Genomic DNA, 27,184 nt, shown 5'->3' with positions numbered 1-27,184 from the left:
GTGTAGGGAACTAGTGAATTGGCCTGAGAAAGAATCCTATGGCCTTAAACACAGGCCAGAGCTGGTGGTGTGTCTGCCTTTGCTGTCTTCCATAAATGGACTAACTCTCGAGGAAGGGAAATCCTATGAAGGCTCCTCTGCATTGAATGCAGTAGATTTGCCTCACTGGGGAAGTGAACAACAGTATGACTATTTTTAAAGAAACTGTGATGATTCTAAGGCAAGCCTGCTCAACTCTGGCTCCCCAGCTGTTTTTGGATTACAACTCCCTTAATTGGACTTTGTAGTCCAATTCTCATAATTGGACTTTGTCCCATAACTTAAGAGAGCACCTTCTCTGTCATGAACCCTGTCACCTATTAAGATAATCTGGAAAGGTCTGGTTATGGTTGCTGCCAACTCGTTTGGTGGCAACTCGGGACCGGGCCTTCTCTGTGGCTGCCCCAGGGCTTTGGAACATGCTCCCTGCTGAAATAAGAGCATCTACTTCTCTGTTTGTTTTTATGAGGACCCTGAAGATGTACCTATTTTCCCAGGCCTTCAACTGAGACCAAATTTTTAAATTTTAATGTGTTTTTAACTATTATGATTTTTATTTTTTTATGAATTTTGCATGTTTTATATTTTATATTATGTTTTAATTCTGTTCACCGCCTAGCGATTTCTATATTAGGAGGCATATAAAAATAAGTAAGTAAGTAAATAAATAAATAATCCCCAGCCACAGAAGCCAAAGGAATAAATAAAATAAATTATTTTATTTTATTTTAAGGAGGGACGAAGTGGAGCAGCCCTGTTCTAAGGGGAGTGCAGACATTTCAGGAATTGCCAAAATCCTGCCCTGATGCTGAGATTGCTATTGGAGTGAGCCCTTTGCCCAGCTCATCTTAGAAATGACAGTTCCTTCCTTGCCCCAGCCATGAAGTGATTTTAGTATTTATTTAGCACCGTTAAGGTATTCAAAGCATGTGTTACTTTCCTGTAATCTTCATAACAACTTTTACATATTATTATCATCCACATCAGTATTATCATCAGTAGCATTATCATCCTCATAGTCCAGCTGGAGAGTTGGGGCTGATATTGTGGCTTGCCTAAGGCTACCTTTGAGTTCACAACAGAGGCAAGATTCAGACAAGCAATTTCCTTATGTGTAGCTTAGACTTTTAGCCATGACACTATTCCACACCAGCTCTCAAAATGGACATCACTTGGACAAGTCTGATTACACTAACACACACACAGAAGTGTCTGTCTATGCCCAGGCTATCTATCCTGTATAGTGTGTATTACATGAATAATTATATTCAGATATCCATGGACAATATACACTGAAACAGAGCCATACAATCTAACACAAAGTCATTCAGAGTCAAGGACAAACCTATATATTTATGATAATGTAGCCATTAACTATGTAGGTCATTATTCCTTCAAGCACAATTTTCTATTGCCAAATGAATCTTCATGGTTCCCCACAGTTTTGGGTGTGTTCAGTAGATCAGTGGGGAAGTGTCTTGTTAGAATAAACTAATTCAATTTTTGTGTATTTTCCCTTCTTTTAAAAAAATCTGTCTTACACAGAAAAGACCACAATCCAGCACAGAGTTATGCCTTCTTAAATCCAATTGAAACCTACTGAAGATGTACCTATGTTGTGGATTGCTCCCAAAGAATAAGGTTTTTTTTAATTTTATTTTTTAAAAATGATTTTAATCCAGGCTGAGACTTAGGTGAAGTGAAAACAGATCTAGAGTGACAGTTTTAGAGCTTGCTGTCAGGGTCAGAACCGAGTGTGCTCACTTATAAGGCTCTGGATGCTGAAAAGTATATAATGATTTGTGAGATCCATTGTCTTTGTAAGCAAAATAATTGAGGAGATGGTCTAAGGAGTTAACCTAACACCGATTAGATGAATCCATTTTACTTTCAATATCAACGTTCCTCTTTTACCTTGAATATAGCTTTCTCAGACAATAATTCTGTATCTGGTTCATGTAAAGAACGTGTAGTTACTGAAAGTGCTAGTTGGTTTCCCCTATCCATTGACAATTTAGCACAGGAGGGGCAAGATCAGCTAAAGCAGGAAGGAGAGGGGCCTTGCACTCTGGTCTCAAGTCCCTCCTATCTAGCACAGAGTTATGCCTTCTAAGGCATAAGCTAAGCTGCTAAGTAACTGACACATTAGAGCCATTATCACACCAAAGGAGGCAGCTTAAGTCGCTCCTCTCTCTCCTGCAGGCTGGCCATCCCGTGCAGCCCTACTAGCCTGCAGGCAGCATGGCTGGGGTGGGGTGGGGCACCCCGAGCTGCCTCCTTTCATGCTCCCCTGGCTCATTAGGACAAGCCTCAACTGACATTCCTGTTTTCCTCTTCATTAATAGTATGCTTTCAGTGTGGTACAGTGATGGAGATTCAGGTCCAAAGCCCTGCTCAGCATTGGAGCCCTCTGAATGACCCATCACACTCCCACAGTCTAACTTGCCTCACAGGGTTGTTACGAGGATACAGTGGAGATGGGCTATGTATGGTGTTTCTTGAAGGAAGAGCAAGATAATAGTGGTTTATATCCAAAGGTGTAGTTTGTGCGAGTGGAAGGCACCTCTGCTCACACACAGAGCCCTTGGTTTTCAGTATTTTCCTTTCCTGCCTCAGCTCCCTGTGCTACATGCCTTGCTCTTCAGGAAGGTCTCTCAGTCCTCAGGGATAGATTTTCAGGAGATGCAGGGAGTGAAGGAAGGAAGGAAGGAAGGTAGGTCCATACTATGAATGCAACTCTGCTCTGACGACAGATCGGAGGTTAGAGTCCAAGCCAATGTAATTAATCTTTAATATCTAGAGTACTGATTTTTAACTGGTGGGTCTAGATCCACAACTGGGTTACACCTTGACCTAAATGGGTTGCATCACCATCTTTTTAAAAGGATTTTTAAAGAATGAGAGAAAAAGTGGGGGCAAATAACAAAAATAGGAAGATGGAAAGTAGGAAGAAGAAAGAAGGGGAGAAGGAGAAGACAGCACTGAAAACAGTTTAAAAGTGAATCTCTTGTTGCAGATTGGGGCTACTGATGAGTCCTGAGTTTGGAAAGTTTGGAAACTACTGGTGGTAACGTGTTCACCCATTTTTGTTGACTCCCTGTAGTCATAATTGTGTATGTTATTGCTTGTAAGTCGCCCTGAGTCCTATGGGAGTAGGGCAACATACAAATCTAAATAAATAAGTAAATAAATTGTCTCCAGCCACTCTGGTGATGTTTTACATAAAAGTATTTAGAAAAGATTACTTTTTGATGGCTTGGGGAGGTGGACAAGTGAAAGAACATCACAGATACAACTTTGTCAGACCAGGAACAGTGACAAAGTTGACCATTATCAGGCATGATGCATAACAGACTTCTCTCAGGTTGGTGATAACACTTTCCAGTTTGTGAATGAAATTATATTGGGGCTGGTTGCTTAATTTTTTAAAAATGGCAATTCTAGGTCTCAAGATTGCCTTTGCTGGTTCTGGTTATTTGGTCAGTAACAAGCACCAGCACTCCCAGCACTCCCTACCGAGAGAAAGGAACTATAAACATGCTCAGATGCATTATTTTCATATTGGGACATGTTTAATTATAACATTCCTTCAGGAATGGCCAGCCAGGTGTCAGAAGTGGCACAAAGGAACAGGAGTCTGTAGTATGGCTTGGCAGGGGCAGGAGGGCCCAACTATGGCAGACCTGGCTTTGGCGGGGAGTCAAGCTTGCACTCCTGCCTGCCTCATTCATAGGAAAATAGAAACATAGGAAGCTGTCATATACTGAGTCAGACCGTTGGTCCATCCAGCGCAGTATTGTCTTCACAGATTGACAGTGGCTTCTGCAAGGTTGCGGGCAGGAGTCTCTCCCAGCCCTATCTTGGAGATGCCAGGGAGGGAACTTGGAACCTTGGAACCTTCTGCATGCAGGTGCTCTTCCCAGAGCAGCCCCATCCCTTAAGGGGAATATCTTACAGTACTGCTCACCCATGTAGTCTCCCATACAAATGCAAACCAGGGTGGACCTTGCTTAACAAAGGGGACAATTCATGCTTGCTACCGCAAGACCAGCTCTCCTTCTGCAGCTCATACAATAGACAGAGACAAAACCACATCAAAGCACTCTTCACATCGGCACATAGTGCATTTGCACTGTGCTGCACACTTTGCTGGCTCCATCTCACCTTTTGGATTTGACTTGTGATACATTTGCCAAGAGAAGATGGGCTACCGCTATATTATCTAGCACTGAAAACACATATTTGAGCGGTGAGTAGGGATGTGCGAACCGGTTCAAACTCGAACTGGTTTTAATTCAAACCATAGTGGTTCGATGTTCGAATTCGAACCAAACCAAACCAGCCATCAGGTTCGAGCTGCAGGTTCGAATTCGAACCAAACTGGGGGTGGTTTGATTCAAACTAGTTCAAACTGGTTTGAACTGGTTTGGACCTCCAAAAATTGGTGGGATGGTAGCTGGAACCCATGGGTACCTACCTTCCAAACCCCAAAGCAATCGGACACTCATACAATTTTTTATGAATTTTTGAAAATTATTTTTATTTTTCTCTCATAGGGTATAATGGGACTCGAACCAGCCCATTATTCCTTATTGTGTAACACCCATGGATGCCAACAACCACCCAAACCCCAGAGCAATCGGACACTCCTACGATTTTTTAATGAATATTTTAATTATTTTAAATTATTTTCCTCATAGGGTATAATAGGCCTGAACCAGCCCATTATCCCCTATTGTGGTGCACCTAGGGGCACAAAAGTGGGGTGGATGGTAGGCACCCAGGGGTGCCTACCACCCACAAAGCCCCAAGGCAATCGGACACTCCTCTGATTATTGGTGAATTTTAAAATAATTTTTGGAATTCCTCATAGGGAATAATGAGGATTGCAGCAAATGTATAGCTTCACGTCAGGGGGAAAGGGGTGTTTTAGAGCGGAATGTGGTGGGTGGTAGTGCCCAAGGGGGGCCAGGAAGCTATCAGAATTATTTGAAAGGAATTGGGCAAAAGGCTGATTTTTAAGTGATTTTTGAAGTTTACACATTTTTAAAGTTTTTCTCCATAAAGAAGCATGGAGGTGTCAGCAAATATATAGCTTCACGTCAGGGGCAAAGGGGTGGCCTAGAGCAGAGTGTGGTGGGTGGTAGTGCCCAAGGGGGGCAAGGAAGCTATCAGAAAATTTGAAAGGAATTGGGCAAAGGGCTGATTTGTAAGTGATTTTTGAAGTGTATGTGTCTTTAAAGTTAGCAATGAGAGTGGATTCAAGATTTTGTCATTGCCAATCTTATATGCTACCAAAGAATTGACACTCAGAACACTTCAGAAACAACAAAACCCAGTACCCCATGGGTTAGCACCCTCTTTGCACTAGACCACCACTCACTCTGAGCCAACCCAGCACCTCACAAGCGGCTTTAAGGTTTTTCTCCATAGGGAAGAATGGAGGTTTCAGCAGCCCCATAACTGCACTTGGGGGTTGCTGGGGTGGCCCAGAGCGAGGGTGCCAACCACCCCCATGCGATGCAAATGTCAGGTGGGGCAGAAATATGATAAACAAACAAACAAAAAACAAAAACAAATATCATGTGGTCTTCTAGCAGGAACATCATAAAACATATGACCTCCAGAACAGAAACGTTTTTACAGTGCAGTGGAAAACTGGGAGAGGACCCAGGCAAATTTCCTAGGCAGCATTGATTTGATTTAAATTAAATCGATTTAAATCATGATTTAAATCGCTTCACAGAAGGACTCAATTTTAATGATTTAAATCACAATTTAAATTACTACTCAGGAAGATTCTATTTAATCAAAAATTGATAAATAAATAAATATAATCATTTTCTATAAAAGTACATTCTCATCTAATATAACCTTAATACATACTCAGAGATAGATGTAGGTTTCATTTTTATAAAGTAGTTACACACTGTAATAGATACAGACTTCTCATAACGCTTTTTCATTCAGGCAACCAGGCCTTAACATTTCTTTGTTGCACTGTCTGCATTTCGCACATGTGCCTGTCTTACTCACAGAAACTTCCTTAAAATGGAAGTTTTAAGGAAACTTCCATTTTAATACCCAAAAAGGGTCTGTCTTACAGCCTGCTGCCATGATAGGTGTTTCTCTTCTACAGTGGAGTATACACTCAGAAAATGTTTCCTTGGTACTGATACTTGCTCTGTCAGTTCACTTTTGGTTTCAGTTTCTATTCCCCTCCCCTCCCCATCCTGTGCCTTTATATCCAGACTCCTCCTCCTTGCTCAGATCTGCTAGTCTGACCACTACTACTTTCCAGGCCAGAGGAATAGAGGCATATTTAACGAAGCAATAACCACTTCTTGCACCCCTTGGGCCAGTTCCATTCTGGCAAGTGGTAGGTCTCCCCCTTGCAAATATTTACAGGCCCTGAACAAACAAAGGCATCCATGTGACCTGACAGGAAGAAAACATTTTCCCATGTTATAACATCTGCAATTAATGTGGAGTCAAGTTTGGAATGAATAGAAGCTACTTTAACCCCAAAGTGCTTTGCAGACTGGTCACAGCAGAACACCAAGTGCTCCCCAATCCCTTCCTAGTGTCTAGCGAGTAACAGACCTCTCATAACTCAGAACAGCAACACTGAAGAGCACTCAGGGTGGATGCACTCGTGGCAGAAAAATATGCTTTCTTGAATGCCATCACTGCCACAGAGTAGTCCACATCGACCTCAGAGTTGCATTTAAGATGTGTGGGGCTCGAGTCAGTCAGGACATAATGTTACCTGCACTTTTATTTGCTTATTTAACTGGCAAATAATGTAATAATAAATCATATTCAGTATTGTTAAAATGAGTGTCACAATCATACATATTAGCTTAACCCGGGCAGAGCATCTGTGCACTAGTACTTGATTGCTCCCCTCACCCCCTGCCACAGCCCCTCTCACCTTGGAGATCTCTCCACCCTCACCTGAGCCGCACTCCTGCTCCTCCTCCTCCATCTGCTTGCTTCCATTCCCCTCAACCCTCTTGGTCACTCCTCCATCCTTTTACTCCATCCCCCTCACCCCTCTTGATCATGGCTGCTGCATTACTGGTGCCTATTGGCCAAGCTGCAGCCCCCATCCCCATAGTCCTCTCCACCCTCACCCTCACTGCTCCCCACAGGAGCAACAGCAGCAGTTGACCAGGTCCTTCCTCGCTGCCACCGCCTCTATGCCACTGCCATGCTACTGCCATGTCGCTTGTTCCCCTCAGGCCGCTGACAGGTCCGGGCTTGTCCCTTGCCTGCCTCCCTCCCTCCACCATTGGCCCAAACAGCAGGAGCAGTTGATTGGGCCCTTCCTTGCTACTGCTGCCATGGCTGCTCATTCCCCTAAGGCCACTGACAGGCTTGGACCAATCCCTCGCCCTTCCTTCTTTTTCTATTCCCCGCCCTTTCTCTCTCTTTCTCTCTCTTCTGCTCGCTTTCCCTCTCTGTCTGTCTTCCCCTCTCTTCTTTTTTTCTTTCTCTCTCAGTCCCTTCCTGAGTTAACAGATCTTGTTCATCTTGTTGCCTCATCTAATTCACACAACAGGAGCTTCCTTCTCCTGAAGGGGCTCCTCCCTTCCTCACAACCCCTCTCTTCACAGACCCCTGCCCACTGTCCTTTTATATAGAGAGATTTTTACCTACTCGAGGTTATTGTTGTTGTTGTTGTTGTTTTAAATGATTGCTTTTCTCCCTCCAGAGAATGTTGGGGCCTACCTTGTTTCCCTCCAGTCTGCAGACAACACAATTTAGCCAGTTTTGATTGAGGCCAACACAGCTGTTTACATAGTTAGTCAGTAGCCTATATGCACTTCCTGGGAGTAAGTCTCACTGAACTCAATGCAACTTACTCCTGAGTAAGCACAAATAAAATTGGACAGTTATATAATCTAAAGCCTGCTCTTTTTCAAAAGGTGAGGGTATGCTATAAATAAGTACAATATTAAATTAGAAATTAAATTAGCAAAATAAATGAGGAAAAAAATGTCCCCTGGGACAAAGAGCCTGAAGGCTTCTGCCACCACTCTCAAGGCCACTTCTAACAGTTCAGGAAGAGGGATTGTTGGGCAAAAGGGTAGAGTACACCAAAAGGAAAAAAGGAAAGGTTGTGTCATTGGCTCGGTGTCTACTCCTAACAACCACAGAGCCATGTGGTTTTCGTGGTAGAATACAGGAGGGGTTTATCCCTAATTCTTCAGAGCCCTGTCTCAGAACATATACTTGAAATTGATGTGTTGCTGGCCATGAAACTCGAAGAGCAAGATGGAATTCCTGAAAAGCTTAGTAACCCCATGTCCCTGCCCACCCAGTCTTGGATGCTGTTGAATTGAGAAACCTAACAAACACATCTGAGAAAGGTTACTTGCTGTCTCATCAACCCAGGTTTCAGTAATACATGTCAGGTTGGTATGCTCTTCTAAGATCAAATGCTGGATAGCTGATTATTTTCCATTTACCAGGCTAGCATACTGGAGCAGCACATTAAGACCAGGAAGGTCTTGATGATCCTCATATCGTTGGTTTGGAGAAAGACTAGAAAGAAGGAAGAAAGCTCAAAGAGGAGACATTTGACCTCTCCTCTTGTATTCTGGCTTATCCTGTTCCCGCTGCTATACCTCACTCTCTCCACTGCTGGTTCCAAGTTCAATCCCCAATAGTAATTTCAGATACTGTATGAGACTTAGGAGAGCTGCTGCCCGTCAGATATTAGTAGGTTAGGTGGACCAATGGTTTGATTTCATATTACAGTTGAGCAGCATTATCTCCCCCATTCCTTTTGGCTTCCTTATGACTGTTGGTAGGATGCTATACAGCAGTTAAAGACAGAAACAATAAGGTATAATCAAAATTAATACAATAAAAACAAAACTTGTTGAAAATGAAGAACAGAAATTCAATTATTCTTCATGCAAAACCCCACCATAACAGCACAACAGATATTTTTAATATGTCTAACACTAGTAAGAACACAAGGAGGCGCTTCATACGACACGTGCAAAGAGCCTGACGGGGTTCTGCGGGGGGAGAAGGCTTAGCCTGCTCTCCCCGCAGACGGGCAGCTGCTTGTAGCTGGGTGGCCAGATTTGCCGCTCACACAGCTGCCGGCTCTGTCACTGAGCCAGCAGGGGCTGTGGGGATTGGGGGCCACATGGCCCCTGGAATTCCCGGATGTCCTGCTGCTTGCAGCCTCTCGGTTGAGGGTCTGCTCGTGTGTCATCATGTGCCACGGCAACACACGAGCACGAAATGAGGTTAACTGAGTTAAACTCATTTAGATAGATAGATAGATAGATAGATAGATAGATAGATAGATAGATAGATAGATTTAAGGGGAGGGTGTTTTAGGCGGGCTAGCTGCCTTGGGAGCACCGGGCTCGCACGTGAACCCGATGGTTTCCACAATCCATGGAAAGCGGGCTAAGCTTCCTTAGCCCACCTTCTGTTGATCATGGGAATAGCCTCAAGGAGAGCTGGTCTTGTGGCAGCAAGCATGACTTGTCCCCATAGCTAAGCAGGGTCCACCCTGGTTGCATATGAATGGGAGACTTGATGTGTGAGCACTACAAGATATTCCACTCAGGGGATGAAGCCGCTCTGGGAAGAGCAGATGGTTTCAAGTTCCCTCCCTGGCTTCTCCAAGATAGGGCTGAGAGAGATTCCTGCCTGCAACCTTGGAGAAGCCACTGCCAGTCTGTGAAGACAATACTGAGCGAGATAGACCAATGGTCTGACTCAGTGTATGGCAGCTTCCTATGTTCCTATGTTCCTAAGAACAGTCCTGCTGGATCAGGCTCAAGGCCCATCTAGTCCAGCATTCTGTTTCACACAGTGGCCCAGTAGCACCTAGAAGAAGTATGGTATAGAAGTATAGAGAAATATATCTAGAAGTACATAGTCCATGAGAAAAATAATATGTAAATATAGAAACATATACACAAAAGCATATTTGTGTATAAATGTTTTTACTAGTGAATACTGAAATACAGCACCACATTAATCTTTATTATATGCAGCAACACATGCATTTAAATGTGTTGCTACATTTCCAAAGATTAAAAACAAACAAAAACATGAAATGAGGCCATAAAGATTGCTTTGCTCTTGGACTGAGAGGATTTTAGGGACATGACTAGATCAAGAGATTGAAAGCCAAGGCCGATTATTTGGAAGATATTGCCTGTGGGATTAAAACAAGAGCTATGAATGGGTTCAGGCTGAGTGAAGCAGGGGGAGAATCCCAGATGCGGAGGTCATTGGTTGTTGCATTATGTTCAGTTGATAGAAAGGCAGTAGAATTGTGTCACATGTAAGTCGAAAGGCTTTATCAGCTGTGCTAGCAGATGGAGACCTATGGTGTTCGTGATAGTTGACATAATGGACATTCATATTGTATTTATAGATTGAATAAAAGTTAACTGACAAATATATTTAACAATGTGTCTCAAGATATACTTTTTATAGTACAATTGCATAATTTTTAACAATTCCACAGGAAAGACTGAGGCCCTGTTCCAACAGACTGCTCCTGTACCTGACAGGGGAGGCTTTTAGTCTTGCGCACATATTTGACCTGCTCTTCCTTTCCTCTCCCTGCTCTTCGGGGGGGGAGTAAGCATAGACAGCAAGTCCAGAGAAGTTCTGGGCAGAGATGAACCCAATAATGCACCACCACACAAGGTGGGAGGTATGATTTTCAGTGGTCTACCCTTTCCTCTGCAGCCACCTGTACCTCTTGAAAATATGTCCCTGAGGGCTCCCCACACCTCAAGGACATATTTTTGAGAGGCTACAGGGGGAAGGGAGGATCACCAAAAACTGACCTCCCACTTTGTACAATGGAAAATACTCTTCTGCCAGTGTGCTGTTAATCTGGATATCAGCCCTTGTCTTTCTCTCCTTACTCTGGAAAGGTCAGAAGAGTTACTGTCCTCTTCCCATGCTGGAACTATAATAATGAGGTACTGATTTATCAGTCAGTAGTAGGGCCTGTGGAACCCCATGTCCCTTTTTAGGTTGCTATAAAGCATTTCTGAAGCTTTTTCTAAGAGCCCCTCATTTACATGTACAAAAGTCACATTATGAATAAACCATTGCATTGCAGCTTGTATCTTGCTTGTAGACACAGGATCAGAATCATTAGGGCTATTCACATGCACATGCAAAACCTGGCTAAGAAAGTCCAGCCTGGTTTCGCCTGCACATGAGAATCACCAGGAGCTGCAGCAGCACAGCAGCAAACCCTGTAGGGAGCTCCAGCTGTTAGCCAGGGTCAAAGACACGAGTGCGCTCTTACCCCGAGCTAACTGATTGTGTGTCGGTGCCTCCGCTTACACACTTTGCTCCGCTACTCACTTACACAGGAGTAACCTCCCAGCCTTCATCAGGAAGCTACCCATAATGCATTGCACACTTGCATGGTGCATAATGGGAGTTCTGGGGGCATTCCAGGTTTCCGGCTGCCAGTAGCAGCAAGTGATCTGCTCACCCAGCCTTAAGAAAGGGATTGTCTGCAGGGGAGGTAAGCATTTTAAGTCTTCCTCCCCTGATCATGAGAAAGGGCTCATTGATTCAGAACCGTAATGTATCGTTTGTGTCAGATTTATGCAAGTAACTGAGAAAAATAATGGGTCTATGAATCTAATCAAACTCAGCCCATTTCCTCATAAGAGCAAGACTGTATTAAATTAATCATAGTCTGCTGGGGGGCAGGAAGCTGTATCTGAAGAACTTCATGCAGCTGCTAAAAGCACAGAATCTCTGTCATGAATAAGCAGTTGGCAAAGTTACAAGCAACAGCAATGTTGCTACCTACAAAATGCAACATGTATGGGTGAAATTGCCAGGTTGTGCTTGAACTGCATAGAGACAGTCTAGCTTCACAAAACATGGGTTGAGCAGATGAGGTTTGAGGGAGGTTTCTCTTTCATCACTTTTTGTGTTTCTGGAGGTGGGGGGAGGCATTTCCTTTTTCAATCGACAATAATTCATCAGATTAAATGAATGACATTTTGGATCCAGAATGAAAGAGGGAGAAAGAAAAAGCAGCAGCAGCAGCAGGCACAGCCACTGAACTTCCCAGAAGGAAGGAGGTTGGTTGTTGTTGGTTTTTTTGGGGGGGGATAATTCTTGATGAGGAAATGGCCAGGGGCGTAGCTATAATTGAGCAAAGGGTTCAAAGAACACGGGCCCACGGCTCCTGAGGGGCCTCCAGGTCCACCCCTCTCTATTTTCTTCATTATCTCCCTCACTCTGGGGCGCCACCAGAGAGAGGGATGAACACAGCCCCCTCTCCCCTAGCTACACCCCTGGAAATGGCTCAGGGGAAAGGGTTACATGCCATGTTCCTGATCTGGGTCCATGGTGATAAACCACTCCCCATGCAAACTTTTATTAAAGAAGAGGCATTTCCAGTGTTAGTCTGCTTCTTAATGCTTCAGTTAGCATAAAGTGTAGTTTGGCTGTCAGAGCTATAAACTTGGGAGACAGTCAAAGCTGTCCAAAAAAACAAAGCAGAGATTTTTCAGTATTACATGTAATACTGAAAAATCTCAGAATATAAAGAGAGAGAGAGAGGGGGGGGGGGGGTTTACTAGACAAATAAAAACATGGATTTAAGTTAAACCATTTCAAAAGCATGAAAGCAGTTCCATAATGGAACAAACTGCCTTGGGGCTCAGCAAAGAAGTTGTGAGATTCAGATTTTAAAATTCAGACTGGAAAGCTTCAGGCACTGATGCTTTAGATACCATGCTATCTGTGAAGGGGCAGTAGTTGGACTATATATACTGTATCTGCTACTGGAGCGGTGGAGCAGGTCTGGAATTCCACTAATTAACTTTTCTGAATAGATATTTTAAGTTGAAATAATTTTAAGTTGAAATTAAAATATACCAATTTGGGAGTGGCAGCCTTTAAACCAGGGCTGCTCAACTTCGCCCCTCCTTCAGATGTTGGCCTACGACTCCCATAATCCCTGGCTATTGGCCACTGTGGCTGGAGATTATGGGAGTTGTAGTCCAAAAACAGCTGGAGGGCCTGTTGAGCAGGTCTGCTTTAAACCAACATTTAAATAACGAAGGGGGAAAGTCAGATTTAAATTATTGATTCAAATCAAAACTTTCCATTTATTTAGATACTTTTGAAAAGTGCATACTAATTGGCTGCAATATGTTTTATAACCATTAAAACATATTGAGGGTATTCATACACTCAGCCTAACCCAGGCTAGGGCTAGGCTGCACATGTGAAGCACCAGGAGCAAGCCGGATTCCAGTGCTGACCCCACAAAAAGTCTGGGTTTTTAGCCTGGCTTTTAGCCGGGGTTAAGTAAACCATAGGTTGGCGACTGTCAGGGTGACCGCCCCTGGGTTAAAAGGCTTCCCCCCAGTCCTCCACCATTTCTGGCAGCGAGCCGGGGGAAGGAGTGGCTGCACCAAGCAAGCACCCTGGGATGCAGTAAGGGGAAGTCCTCCCGCTCCCAGCATCTCACTTTGCGGCATCATCACTCATGAGTGTGTGTAGTGTGGTGGAGGGGTGGATGGCAGCTGCTTGTCTGTTGGGGAAGGCAGCTCCTACCTTCCCTGCAGTCCGCCCTCCCCAGCAAGGTTCTGTGCACAACCCCATTGTTTTAATGTTGCTGCATTCTGACATCTTCATTCTGACATTCTGGCAGCTTTTTCTTGCATTGCGTATAATTGCCACATCCCCCTTTTTAACCTGGCAAAAGGATTTTCCAGTATTCCTTTCTTTTCCAGGCTGCCCATTTTTTTCTGCATTGTAATTGCTTTGCTGAATCCACCATCATAAATGGTGTATCTTAAATTATGATGGTGTATCCCATCATCCCACCGTAAATTATGATGGTGTATCCCACCATCATAAAAAGTAGTTACTGGGCAGATCAGTATTTGTCTGTGAGATGGAAGGTACACATCCATGCTCTTTGATAGATAGGCTCATAAATATTTTTACTTAGAGTACCGAATCCCTGCTAGTATGTTTCCCAGACTATGGGAAGCACCTATATTGGGCAGCAGCAATATAGGAAGATGCTGAAAGGCATCATCTCATACTGTACGGGAGATGGCAATGGCAAACCCCTCCTGTATTCTACCAAAGAAAAACCACAGGGCTCTGTGGTCACCAGGAGTCGACACTGACTCGAGGGCACACTTTACCTTTATTGATTCTGAGCCAGTTGCATAAAAGACGAAGTGTAACGCAAGAGTAAAAGGTCATTCAGATGACACTGTGGTGACTTGTCAGTATCCCTTGGCCTCCAGGTTCAAGCTATAATATAAGTACATGAACTATTATGCTGCATGATGACTGGCAAATATGCCCCCCCCATTTGTTTCTTTACAGAGTAAAGCAGCCTTTTATAAGTAAATAAATGGGACACATGTTCAGTTTTAATGGGACAAATGTTCAGTTTTGTTTGCAATAAATCCAGGTTTCATTTTAAACCAGATTATTTTTAAAAAAGAGAAACTTATAGCTGAAGCTTTAAAAATAAAAAAATCTAATTTAAATTACAAAATCTGTGTGCTTTTAAAAACAAATTTTTATTCACAGTGTGTTGAGGTGAATGTCTCTGAATATGTGTGTTTTCCTAAAGAATCACAACTGGTAGTCATTCAGCTAGTAGCAATCATTCAGCTAGCTAGAATCACAGCATACACCTTAGGTTTCATGGCATGGCATCGAAATCAGGTCTGGTTACTGGTTACCAGACAGGACTGACTCCTGGCATTTCTTCTTTTAAATAAAAGGATTGCGCCGATATTGCCTGTATCTGGGAGCTGCCATAGCTCAGCGGGTGAATGTGGTTTGCATCTGCAAGACCCTGACTCAATCTCCAGTTAAAAGGCTTGTGGATATGCAGGCTGGAAAAGACCTCTGCCTCAGCCTGGAGAGCCACTACCAGTTGGCAGCAGACAGCGGGCGTAGTATATAGCACCTTCATAGGTTAATCTGTGGCTGTAAGGTAGCAGCTTCCTTTGTTGTAAACAGATGTTGTGGTAGAAACCCCTTGATTCTCATGGTATGTGCCAAATATCTGACATGCTTCTTTTACAAGGACTGGTCTGTGAGGTTTCCTTTGAGTACAGTTCCATTTTGGTAACTCAGGTATGATGAAAATGCCAGGAGTCAACCTATGAAATTCTCTCCCACAAGATGTGGTGACAACCATCAGGCTGGATGGCTTTAAAAGGGACTTAGACAGATTCATGGAGCACAGATCTATCAATGGCTACTAGTCTGATGTTGTGGGCCATCTCCAGCCTCAGAGGCAAGATGCCTCTAAATACTAGTTGCAGGAGAGAGGGCATGCCCTTAACTCTTGCCTGTGGGCTTCCCAGAGTCATCTGGTAGGCTACTGTGTGAAACAGGGTGCCTTGGGCCTGATCCAGCAGGGGTTTTCTTTTGTTCCTAAATGACATAAGAATACTAGGGATGTGCACAGAACTGGGTGGCCAGGTTCGGTTTCAGTCCGGACCTTCCTCTAGGCTGCGGGGGTGGGGAGTCCGTGAAGGTTCCCCCTCTCCCCTGCTGGCCTCATTAATCAGCACCACAGCCCATTTTAAACCCTTTTTTTGGCCTGTTCAGAACTCCGTATGGTGGCGTGGTGGCCATTTTGCCTGTCGCCGCATGTGCACAAATGGCCTCTGTGAGGCCTGGCATGGCCCAGGGCCTTGTAGAGGCCATTTACACATGCACGCAGACTTAAAACAAAAACAAAAACAGGCCGAGGTGGTGATTAATGAGGCCAGCAGGGGGAGGGGGAACCTTCACAGCCCCCCCTCCCCACGGCCTAGAGGAAGCCCCCCAAAGGGGCTAGAGGTTTAAAAAAATCCCCCCCCAAAACCATGAACCCCCCGAGGTGGGGGTTGGTCCGAGGTTGGACCAAATGGAGGGGGGGTCGGTTCAACCCCAGAACCAAACCGGTTCAACATAGAACCGAACCCCACTCGAACTGTTTGCACATCCCTAAAGAATATTCAACAATATTTAGAAATACATTTAGTGCTAGAGATCAAATTGTAAGAGCCAGTTTATTTACTTCTGTGTCTGGATCTTGGTGTCAAAGTGGGATTGGATGGGATCAGGAGGAGGCAGATTCCAAGCGACCCAATTTACATGTTTGTTTCTCCTGAGACTTTGCTACCTACAACAAGCGTCTTGCAGCATGTGCCCTCTTAATTCTCTCCACACAAGCAGGCAAGGCAATAGGCTGATTGTTGCCCTGTAATATTGTCAAAGGCAGCATCCCAGTTCTTTGCAATGAAAATATCTCCAAGATGGACAGGGGCCAGATCAGGAGGATATGCTTCACATCAAAGGAGAAAGCAAGTCAGAGGAAACCAGGCAACAATTCACAAGCAAAAAAGGGACTTAGGAAGGGCTTAAGTCTATGTGTTTTTCTAGTAAAGATGACAGTGAGGCTGTTCTCACATGCAGCCTAACCCTAGCTAGGGACGCCCAGCTCGAGTTAGGCTGCATGTAAGAACCGCTGAGATCTGCGTGGATCCCAGCAGTGCCTTGGCAGCAAACTTGCTAAAGAAGCCTGCCAGTTGGCCGAGGTTAAGGGCACGCTCACGCCTGTAACCACATCTAACTGCTTGTGTATCAGCACCAGCTGCTTGCTGCGAGTGTGAAGACACTGCAGTGCTCTTGGCCAAACGGGGTGGGTGGGAGGGTCCCACAATGTGGGCATTGTGGGATTTCCGGCGACCGGGACAGCATGTCCTGATCCCCACAATTCGACACTTCCAGACAGAATGTCTGGGTGCACAATCTGCATGCCCAGAGGCAGCAGCAGGATCTTCTGTGGGGAATGTAAGCTCCTGCAGCCTTCCTTGCTGCCCGCCCTCAAGCCCGCTCACAGGATTGTGAGAAAGGGCCCAGAGTGTTCATTGAAGGGCAAAGGCTGAAACGCATCTGTGATTTGGATTGCTATGTATTATGCACCCCTCCACAAGTCCTGCTAAGCTGCCTCATTGTGGCGGGGGTATGTGTGTGTTCCTGGGAGGGATGAGTCAAGTACGCTGGGAGGTATACTCCCAGTATAGTCACCCAAGGTGCGAAGGTCATCCCAGCTACCCAGCTAAAGCAAGCAGGCACCTATATTGGGCAGCAGTGATATAGGAAGGATGGTCACTTTAGTGAAAATGACAAAGGCATCATTTCATACTGTGTGGGAGAAGGCAGTGGTAAACCACTCCTGTATTTTACCAAGAAAACCACATGAATAGACAAGATAGAGTGACTGTTAATGTAGTGCCAGATGATGTGCCCTTCAGGTCGGATGGTACTCAACATGCTACTGAGGAAGAGCTGAGGATCTCTCAGAGTACCCAAGGTGTTTATGATGCGGTTAGGCTAAAGCCTTTTGGACATCTAGTGGATGTTGCCATGCAGCCAAGACAGAAAATCCAAAGCTGCAAAGACAGAATTACAGTGGGTACGTGGAATATAATAAGCATGAATATGCGAAAGCTCGACACAGTGAAAAATGAAATGAACCGACTACAGATTGACATCTTTGGCATCAGCAAATTAAAATGGACTGAAATAGGACACTTTCAGTCAGAAAATCATACCGTTTACTACTCAGGACACGAAAAACAAAGAAGGAACAGTGTAGCTTTCATAGTCAGGAAGCATATACTATAGCAATGACAGTACTTGAGTGCTATGTGGTCAAATTGATTACATTATTGGTGCAAGGAGGTTGAAGAGTTCAGTTATAACAGCTAAGACGTGACCGGGGGCCGATTGTAGAACAGATCATGAACTGCTCGTGTGCAAGCTCCAGGTCAAGCTAAAGCGGGAAAACAAAGCTATCCAGTTTCCACTATATAATCTTGAGAATGTATCCACCATTTTCAAGGAGAATATCAGCAACCGCTTTGAAGTTCTGAACCTCATTGATAGGGAACCAGAGGAACTGTGAAATAAAATCTAAGAAGTTGTCAAGGACGAATGTGAAAAGAGACTGCCAAAGACCAAGAAACAGAAGAAAGCAAAATGGATGTCAGAACAGATGGTGGAAATTGCCAAGTAGAGGAGAGAAGCCAAAGTCAAGAAATATAAAGACCTCATGAAGGAACTTAATAGGGAATTTCAGAAAGCTGTTAGAAGAGACAAGGAACAGTACTACAATGACATCTGTAAAGACCTTAAGTTCTTGCGCAAACCATCGCACAATATCCTTAATTTCACATGCTAGCAAAATAATGCTCAGTATCATCCAACACAGAGTAGAGACCTATGTAGAAAGGGAAATGCTTGGATGTTCAAGCTGGTTTCAGAAAAGGCCAAGAAACAAGAGACATTATTGCTGATGCATGTTGGATAATTGAGAAAGCCAAAGAATACCAAAAAGAAGTCAATATGTGCTTTATTGACTACAGAAAAGCCTTTGATTGCGTCGGCCATGTCAAGTTGTGGAATATCCTTAGGAAAATGGGAGTCCCAGAACATCTCTTTGTTCTCATGAGAAACTTATACACAGGACAGGAAACCACAGTCCTATGGAACATGGTGAAACAGACTGGTTCCAGATCGGCAAAGGAGTAAGACAAGGCTGTATACTCTCTCCTTATTTATTCAATTTATATGCTGAATATATACTGAGAGAAGCTGGATTGGAAGATGATGAGTTGGAGGAAGAAACTTCAATAACCTGCACTATGCTAATAACATCATTCTGATAGCTGAGAATGCGGATGATCTGCAAGTCAAGGTGCACAGTGAAAAAATGGGACTACGACTAAATGTAAAGACTAAATGAGAACGGGTACAGCAACCAGCCTCAGAATTGATAATGAACACACTGAAGTGGTGGATAGCTTCTGCCTTTTAGGATAGACCATCAACAGTAAAGGATCCAACAGTCAAGATATACACCACAGACTAGCACTTGGTAGGATTGCAATGAAAGCCTTGGAAATGATATTTAGATGCCATGACGTGTCTATACCTACAAATATTAGAATTGTTCGGACAATGGTTTTCCCCCTGACACTCTATGGATGCGAAAGCTGGACTTTGAAGAAGCAAGATAGAAAAAATATTGACGCTTTTGAACTTTGCTACTGAAAGAGACTTTTGAGGATACTATGGACAGCCAGGAAAACAAACAAATGGATCATAGAAGAAAGCAATCCAGAATTTTCACTTGAGGCACAAATGGTCAGGCTCAAACTATCAGGCTTCGGACACATTATGTGAAAACTCAGCTCCCTTGAGAAGTCCATAATGCTGGGGAAAGTTGAAGGAAAGAGAAGACGAGGACCACCAGCAGCAAGGTGGATGGACTCGATTATGACAGCAATGAATGCACCACTGAGAGATCTTAAAGGCCAAGTTGAAGACAGATCATCCTGGAGAGAATCTATCTATGTGGTCGCTAAGAGTCAACACTGACTTGACAGCACTTAAACAATCAGTCTTTCTTTCTTTCTTTCTTTCTTTCTTTCTTTCTTTCTTTCTTTCTTTCTTTCTTTCTATATTATGCATGATTAGCATGGTAAATATCTCATATTTTTCATTATCTTATATAAAACACTTTCATATCACATAGTTGTGAGACAGCGTCTTGAAAGAGCAATGAGCAGGAAGCGATAACAATATTATTAAAAATAGGTCTTGTATACTATTTCATGCATAATTGTATGGGGAAAAAATTTCATTTTCTCAAATTTTCCAAAATTTCCTGTTTTTCCACCTCTGGGCTTGGGTAGAACATGGAAGAAATCCTTCCATCCCCAATTTTTCCATTTCTTTCCTGGACCATCACATCTCTAGGACCCCCAAAGTTGAACTATGTTCCAGCTAATCTCTTGGCAGTAGCCCTGAATCAGAACTCCATAGCAATAGTGCTAGCAACAAACCCTGAACAAGATGAATCTATAATGTTACTGGTGGTCTTATAATGTCCCTGAGGGCTTTCATGTTTTATATACAAATCAGAAGGCTGTAGAGTAGTAGGGGAGGGTTTGAGGAAGGTGATAAAAAATAGTGGTTTACATTAGGGATGTGCAAAATGATTCAGATACAAAATGATTTGTACCCAAATCTGGCCGATTCGGGTGATTTGTAGACAAAACAAATCACCCCTGTGCTGAATTGCCCAGATTCAGGTACAAAACAAATCACCTCAGATTTGGACCCAAAAAAATTGGAGATTCGGACCTCCATTTTGTAGCCAAGGTGGGTTGGGTTGTAGTGCCCAATGGGTGGAAGCTACCGTCCAAATTTCAAAGAAATTGGGCAAAGTGGTGATTTTAAAACAATTTTTGAAGTTGGTGTATCTTCAAACATTTTCCCATTGGGAATAATAGGGATTTCATCAGGCTTAGTTATAACTCCCAGTGCGGGGAGTACCAGGGTGGCCTAGAGGTGGGTGGTAGTGCCTAATGGCTGCAAGAAAGCTACCACCCAAATTTCAAAGGAATTGGGCAAAGGGGTGATTTTAAAAAGATTTTTGAAGTTGGCATGTCTTTGGGGCAGATTCAGGGCAGAAAATGGGTTGGGGGGGCAGAGGAGTGGGTCAGGTGGTAGTGCCCCAATTGGTGCCTGCTACCACCCAGATTTCAAGGAAAATGGTGAAAGGGGTGATTTTAAAAGAATTTCTGAAGTTTGTGTGTTTGAAGCTCTCTCCCCCATAGGGAATAATAGAGAATTTCAGCAGCCCCATAACTCCACTTGGGGGGTACCAGGGTGGACCAGAGCAAGTGGTAGTGTAGTGCACATAGGGTGCCAATCACCCCCAAACCCACAAGCCAATGGGGCACTGGGTTTTGTTGTTTCTGAGGTGTTCTTCTGAGAGTAGATTCTCTGGTAGGAAATTATTCCTATGTGAAAAAGCTTAAAGACGCGCCTTCAACAATTCTTTTAAAATCACCCCTTTGTCCAATTTCTTTGAAATTTGGGTGGTAGCTTCCACCCAATGGGCACTACCCCCCCCCCCCCTTTTCAACCTGAATTGATTTGGATTCGTATTCAGAAAATTTGGGTACAAATAGAATCTGGGGTGATTCGGGGGGGAGGTGGAGATTCGGACCCAAAACAAATTTGGGTACAAATTGAAACAAAAAAATCAATTTGTGCAGAACCCTAGTTTACATTATCATGCACCTCTCAGGAACAGATTTGTGCACATGAAGACTCGATCTGGAGGGAAGAGAGAGCAGCAAACCTGTGCCATTGCTCTCCTCTGCTGGGACTGCAGAGGTGTACATTCTCCCATCTTCTGTTGTCCTAGCCCCGTGGAGAATTTAAGCCGCTGTAATTTTCCTTCTACAATTACAGCACTCCAGTTCCAGCTCCAAACCTGAGTGAGTATGAGAAGCAGTGTATTTATAGCTTCACCTCTCCATGCTATATGGGAATGTTCCTGGTGAAATTGGAGTTGGGGGATATGTGCCTGAAAGCACACATCCCTTTATCCTAATTCTCACATACCCCCACAAGATTCTTTAAGCTACTATGGAGTCCACCCACTTTGAGATATATGAGGTTTTCCCACAGTTTTTCCCCCCATAGTCATGAAAACCTTGCTGGAGTGAAGCAGGCTATAAAGTTAAAATTGCGGTGGTAGCAGCAACTTCAGCCCATCTAATGAGTATTCATGGAACTATTCAGTATAGGAAGGGAGCAGCCAGTGTGGAATCCATTTGCCACAATGCTTAGTTTCAGCTTGTCACACTGACCAATCTCGCTGTCTGCATGTAGCTTCTGCTGAGGTCTCTACAGTATTAAGAACAAAAGAAATGGCCCTTCCAGGAAGAAAGCCCAACCTAAAACACATTTTCAATGGAAACGGCCATTGTCTGAATTTTTCTAAATCGGAATGTATGTTATTTATTTCGTTAGAGGAATCAGATTCCTTATTCATGGCCCAATAACTTAGCTATGCAGCTGTTTCTGCTTCAATCCCTAACCTCCTTTTGTGGCACTCACTTCTAGTTGCACCTGTTTTTGTATCAAGTACTCACTCAAAACATCTAAGAAACATTTATTTATTTATTTATTTATTTATTTATTTATTTAACTTATTTCTATACCTCCCAAAACTCACGTCTCTGGGCGGTTGACAACAAGAAACAATTTCAAGTATTAGTGCTGAAAGAGTGCCTTGGATCACTATGTTTCTACGGTCAAGTAGTCTCAGCAAGGCCTTTACATTAATCCTAAATCCTGGTCAGGCATTTTGAACCTGGGTACAGGGGAATGGGAGCATGTTGGCTATCCAGACACTCTGTGCTAATACGCTCCATGGCCAGTTGCTCTTCTGCTTTCCCCACACTCAGTGTTCATCTGTAGAGGCAGACACTGAACCCAGGGTTTTTCTCCCCATGTTTCAAAATCCTGGCCAGCTGAAGTTTGACTTCAGTTTGGGACTAAGTGGACCAAAGTGTAACTCACTGTGAACAAACTTGACCAATTGAAAATATGTCAGATGAAATCTGAACTGTAAACAGGTCTTTTTAATCAATGACTTAAGCTGATCCTCACACTACAGTTCTGGGAAGCCCTAGGAATGCTTCTGTCTGGCAGAATTCTGTCAGATTCTACAAGCTGGCAATAATTTCTAAGAGCCCCTCACCAAATAGATGGTCCTGACAGCTTGAAGAGTCTCCACCCCTATGGAGGCTGATACTACCTTGAAGACTCTCAATGTCTTAATGTAAACCGCCATAAGCCATTTTTGGAAGGGCGGTATAGAAATCCAATCCAATCCAATCCAATCAATCAATAATGTGACCAAGATATTCGGTGATGAAATGCAATACCATGTTATGATTGCCACATGGAGTTGCCATCACACACGTGTTTTCAAAACCCCTCTTGTATGAGGGTTTAAATGAGAATATTGACCCTTAGTAATAAAAAAGATGTGTTTTAAGCTTGCGTTGTATATATTCCCCCAATCTGCTTTAGATTGAGGGAATATCAAACCAGAATATTTTAGTCTCTTTACATAACACAGGTATGTGTCTTGCTTTTATCAAATTGTGGCCTAATCCAAATTCTTCCTGTAGAATTTTCTTTTCCTCCCCCTACCCCAAGGCAATAATTTATTGTGAAGTCTTCTTGTAGGATTATAAACTCTAATAAGCTCTGTCAGTTTCTGCTAGCTTGGGCTACACACTAGATGATGTGAGTACTGAACTGTTAAACACAATAAATCAAAGCTGTATTTTCTGTTCCCAAGCTTTTCCTCTGATGGGCATATTAAGTGGGGCAGCTGAGGCTTCAGCTAAAACCATTTGCCAGCACAGTACAGTAACTGGAGCACTTCTTAATAAAAAAATAATCAAGAGCTTTTGACACTTACTTAAATAGAATCCACTATTTGACCATGCTGTAAACAAACCACCTTCTCTGGACTGGAAGGACCCATGAGCATAAATTGGATTCACATCCAGATGTGGATGTCATCTGCACTGTATTGTTTTTAGTGGGATGCGGACCTTTTCTTCCAGATTGTCTCCATTTGCAATATTGAAGCTGGGCGGGGAGAAAAACAGTTTGGGCAAATGACCATGGACAGATAAGGTGACAGAAAAAGGCAATTTAGACATTTTGGCATAGCTGTATTATCTCATTCTAGCATAATGGCATGGGTGCCAGCCCATGACTAGTTTTTTGGCACCTCCTGCTCCCACCATGGCCACCACTATTGCTAGCCTCTGCCACCAGCCTCCACCCACCTGCCTCCCTTCTTCCACGCCCCTGCTCGCCTCCCTCTCTTTGCCCTCTTCAGCACCAGCAAAGTGCTGGCACACAGGCCGACATCATCACCCAGTGCTAGGGGTGAGCACAGACTGCGGTCCGAATTTGGACCAGTCTGCTGTCTGGCAAACTGGTTCAGCCAGGGTGTGGAGAGAAACATTAAAATCCTAACACTGCAGAGTACGCTTTGGTGGTAAAGAAGTGTAGTCCAAGAGGTTATCTGGAGACAGTAGGTTGAGTTCAAAAACAAATAAAGATTTATTAAGAAACTAAACATCACATACTGAGAGAGACAGAACAACATACCCAAACAACAACTGAACAATTCTGGCTCCTAATAGAGACCTATTAATATAACTCCTCATGCCTGCGGCCACACTACCCTGAACGCACCCAATCTCATCTGATCTCGGAAGCTAAGCAGGGTCAGGCCTGGTTGGTACTTGGATGGGAGACCGCCTGGGAATACTGGGTGCTGTAGGCTTGGGAGAGGAGAGCTGGTCTTGTGGTAGACAGCATGACTTGTCCTCATAGTTAAGCAGGGTCTGCCCTGGTTGCATCTGAAGGGGAGACTTGATGTGTGAGCACTGCAAGATATTCCCCTCAGGGGATGGAGCCGCTCTGGGAAGAGCAGAAGTTTTCAAGTTCCCTCCCTGGCTTCTCCAAGATAGGGCTGAGAGAGACTCCTGCCTGCAACCTTGGAGAAGCCGCTGCCAGTCTATGAAGACAATACTGAGCTAGATAGACCAATGGTCTGACTCAGTATATGGCAGCTTCCTATGTTCCTATGCCTCTAGTGGCCAGAAGAGGTTACTGTGATGCTAAGAGCAATGCTTTAGAATTCTCACTTCCAACAAATTCTGCTTGAAAAAGCTGCATTTCACAGATTATTGGACCAGAACAATCTTTCTCTTCACTGTTGCCATATCTGAGTTGATCATGATATGCCACATTAAATCATAATCCCAAGTTGTTTTCTCCCTAGACATCCTTAACTGTTAAAACGTAATGCTTCTAATCGCAGGATTTAGACCTAATGGGAGGAGCAGGCTGCCCATAGCTCAGCAGAGAGCAAGGGCAGGCATTCCTATTAGAACAAAAAGAATGTCTCCAGTCAAGAGAGACTGGAGAGAGGTAACATTTGTGGGAACTGATTCTTTCAGCTCATCTTATTTGTAGTTTGCAGTCACTAAATGCTAGAGGCTTTGGGATAATGACCCAAGCTTTGTGGTTCAGAGCATATATAGTAATAAGCATAAATCAGCTTCCCCACACAGCTCACTGAAATGAAGACACAAAAATGTAGTCTGAACTTGAACTAGAAACTGGTCAGAAATGTCGTTTCCTGCAGACTGCATGAAGGGAAATGCAGACTACATTAATGGCATAAATGTATTTGCCATCTCATAGTAAATCACAAGCAAAAGCAAAGCAGAAGTTTTTCAATTGATGTCCAAGGTCATCCCCATGATCTTGGTCATGTGCTTAGAGATTGTGAGCTCTGTATGTGTACTTGTGACTGTTGGGTCTTTGCACTCACACACACTCCTGGCTTATCTGCTTTTAGGTAGTCAAAAACAAAACAATAAACCTGCTGGTTTAAGACCAGATTTACACTTTCATTTTTATGAATTCAAACTTCTCTGCATCCAACACATTGTACTAAATAGCCATTTAGCTCTAAAAAATACAAGATGTTTGCAATTGATGTAAACATTTGCTTCCCTCAAACTGCCAAAAATTTATATTCAGTGAAACAGAATTAAAATTAACTAATTTCCTTTGCTGAATTAGATATTATTCTGAACTTCATATGATTTAAAAAATAATTGAAATGTAAATAGTCATTCAGTTAAATAAAGCCTGCTTTACATTTATATTAATGTAATTTCATTTCAAAGGAGCAGGTTAAAATTAATCTAGATTCAAATTTTGTGTGTTCAATATTAATCCAAGCAAATTGATCTAGATTTAGATTTTGAAACATAAATAACACACCTAGCTTGCTTCCACTAAGAGTAAAATTAGGGTAGAAAGTTATCCATAAATATAGGAGATATTCCAGTAGAACATGACCCTATTCTGGTCATAGGGGAAAGAACTGGGTGTGTGGGGCTCTGCTTCTTAAACACTGTACTTTGCTTATCCTTTAATTAAATATATGTATATCATAAAGTGAAATGACTTTTAGAAACAGGAATTTCCTTGCAAATATGATAGTTCCTTGCATATAGAACAACATATAAAAGACCTTGCTGTTGCCCAGGGTCTCTGATGCACTTCCTGCTTTATTGTATCCAGCTTTATGCCTACATTGTCTGTGTTTCTTGGTAAATGGAACATCATTTTATTTTATTTATTTAACATATTTTATACAACCCAAAACTTATGTCTCTGGGAGGTTTACAACAAGATAAAAACAAATATTTTATTTATTTAACATATTTTTATACTGCCCAAATTCTTTTGCCAAATTCTTGTCCATTGCCTATCATCCAGAACTAGTTAATGTGAAGCAAAATTTCCTGTGGGAATGTCATTTTTGTAAGAAACTGTGCGGAATAGATACATATGTATTGATCACTACACATGGGTTTCTGCACAACACCTACACAGAAGAAACTTCCATGTAGAAAATGTGTCTCTTGTAAATTGACCCTATATTTTCCATTCATGACTGAGATATCTGGGAGTTAGGATATCTGAGAGTCAATAATAAAAGAACAGCACACTGCTTGTGATAGGAAGGGGCAAATCACAATGATTTCTTAGTCTGGCAAGGGCTGGTTTTGGCCCTGGCAGAACTTGGCTGTCTGCTCCTGTTGCAGATTCCTCTGTCTAGTGTGGCAAACTAATGTATCCTCCTCCCTCCTGGTGTCAAAGTAAGCACTAGTGTGGTGAATGAACATATACCCCATCATGAGCCAACTGTCATCACAAGACAAAGGCTGTCAGGAATTTGGGCAGGTGATCCTTTAGGACAAAGTCATGTTTTTTTTAAAGAATGAGATGAGACAGAGAAAATGACACTTGGAATCCTCGCATAACTCCTGACTGTTGTTCTAAGTCTTTTACAGAGATGGCTCACGTTTTCAGGTTTTGATCAACAACCATGTCTAGATGGTACAGTGTTCCTTTTAACAGGGATTTCCAGATGTTGTTGACTACAAGTCCCATCATCCCTGTTTGGACAGGGGCGCAATTTCAGTGCTTGCCCTAGGCGCTATTTTCCCTAGATACCCCTCTGCTTTCTCCTTATTAAGCAGCTATGTTACAAACCAGGAAGTCGCTCTCCAGAACTTGCCCCTCCCAGCTCTTTCTTCAGAAATTGACCATAAATGCCCTTCATTGATTTGGGGGTTTAAATGGCTAATAACTCAGG

General features: G+C 43.2%; 1 protein-coding gene and 1 non-coding gene across 19 annotated transcripts in view; both read left to right on the top strand.

Moving 5' to 3' along the window:
• Window positions 1-27,184, top strand: part of PCBP3 (poly(rC) binding protein 3) — a 114,443-nt gene that overhangs the window by 3,054 nt on the left and 84,205 nt on the right. For 13 of the 18 annotated variants that reach the window (XM_053286253.1, XM_053286252.1, XM_053286249.1 and 10 more), the window contains exons 1-2: window positions 15,110-15,186; window positions 21,209-21,401. The exons of 2 other annotated variants lie outside the window; for them this stretch is intronic. The gene's annotated coding sequence lies outside the window, so the exon portion shown is untranslated. 3 more of the 18 variants (XM_053286236.1, XM_053286237.1, XM_053286238.1) reach the window with 3 other exon arrangements.
• On the top strand, window positions 24,168-24,286 carry LOC128341403 (5S ribosomal RNA). The gene has a single exon (XR_008314406.1). It is a non-coding gene; the product is annotated as a 5S ribosomal RNA (ribosomal RNA).

Source organism: Hemicordylus capensis, chromosome 1 (assembly GCF_027244095.1).
Source record: "Hemicordylus capensis ecotype Gifberg chromosome 1, rHemCap1.1.pri, whole genome shotgun sequence".
Taxonomy (NCBI): domain Eukaryota; kingdom Metazoa; phylum Chordata; class Lepidosauria; order Squamata; family Cordylidae; genus Hemicordylus; species Hemicordylus capensis.
The sequence above is the reverse complement of the archived record's forward strand: the minus strand, read 5'-3'. Positions and strand labels throughout refer to the sequence as shown.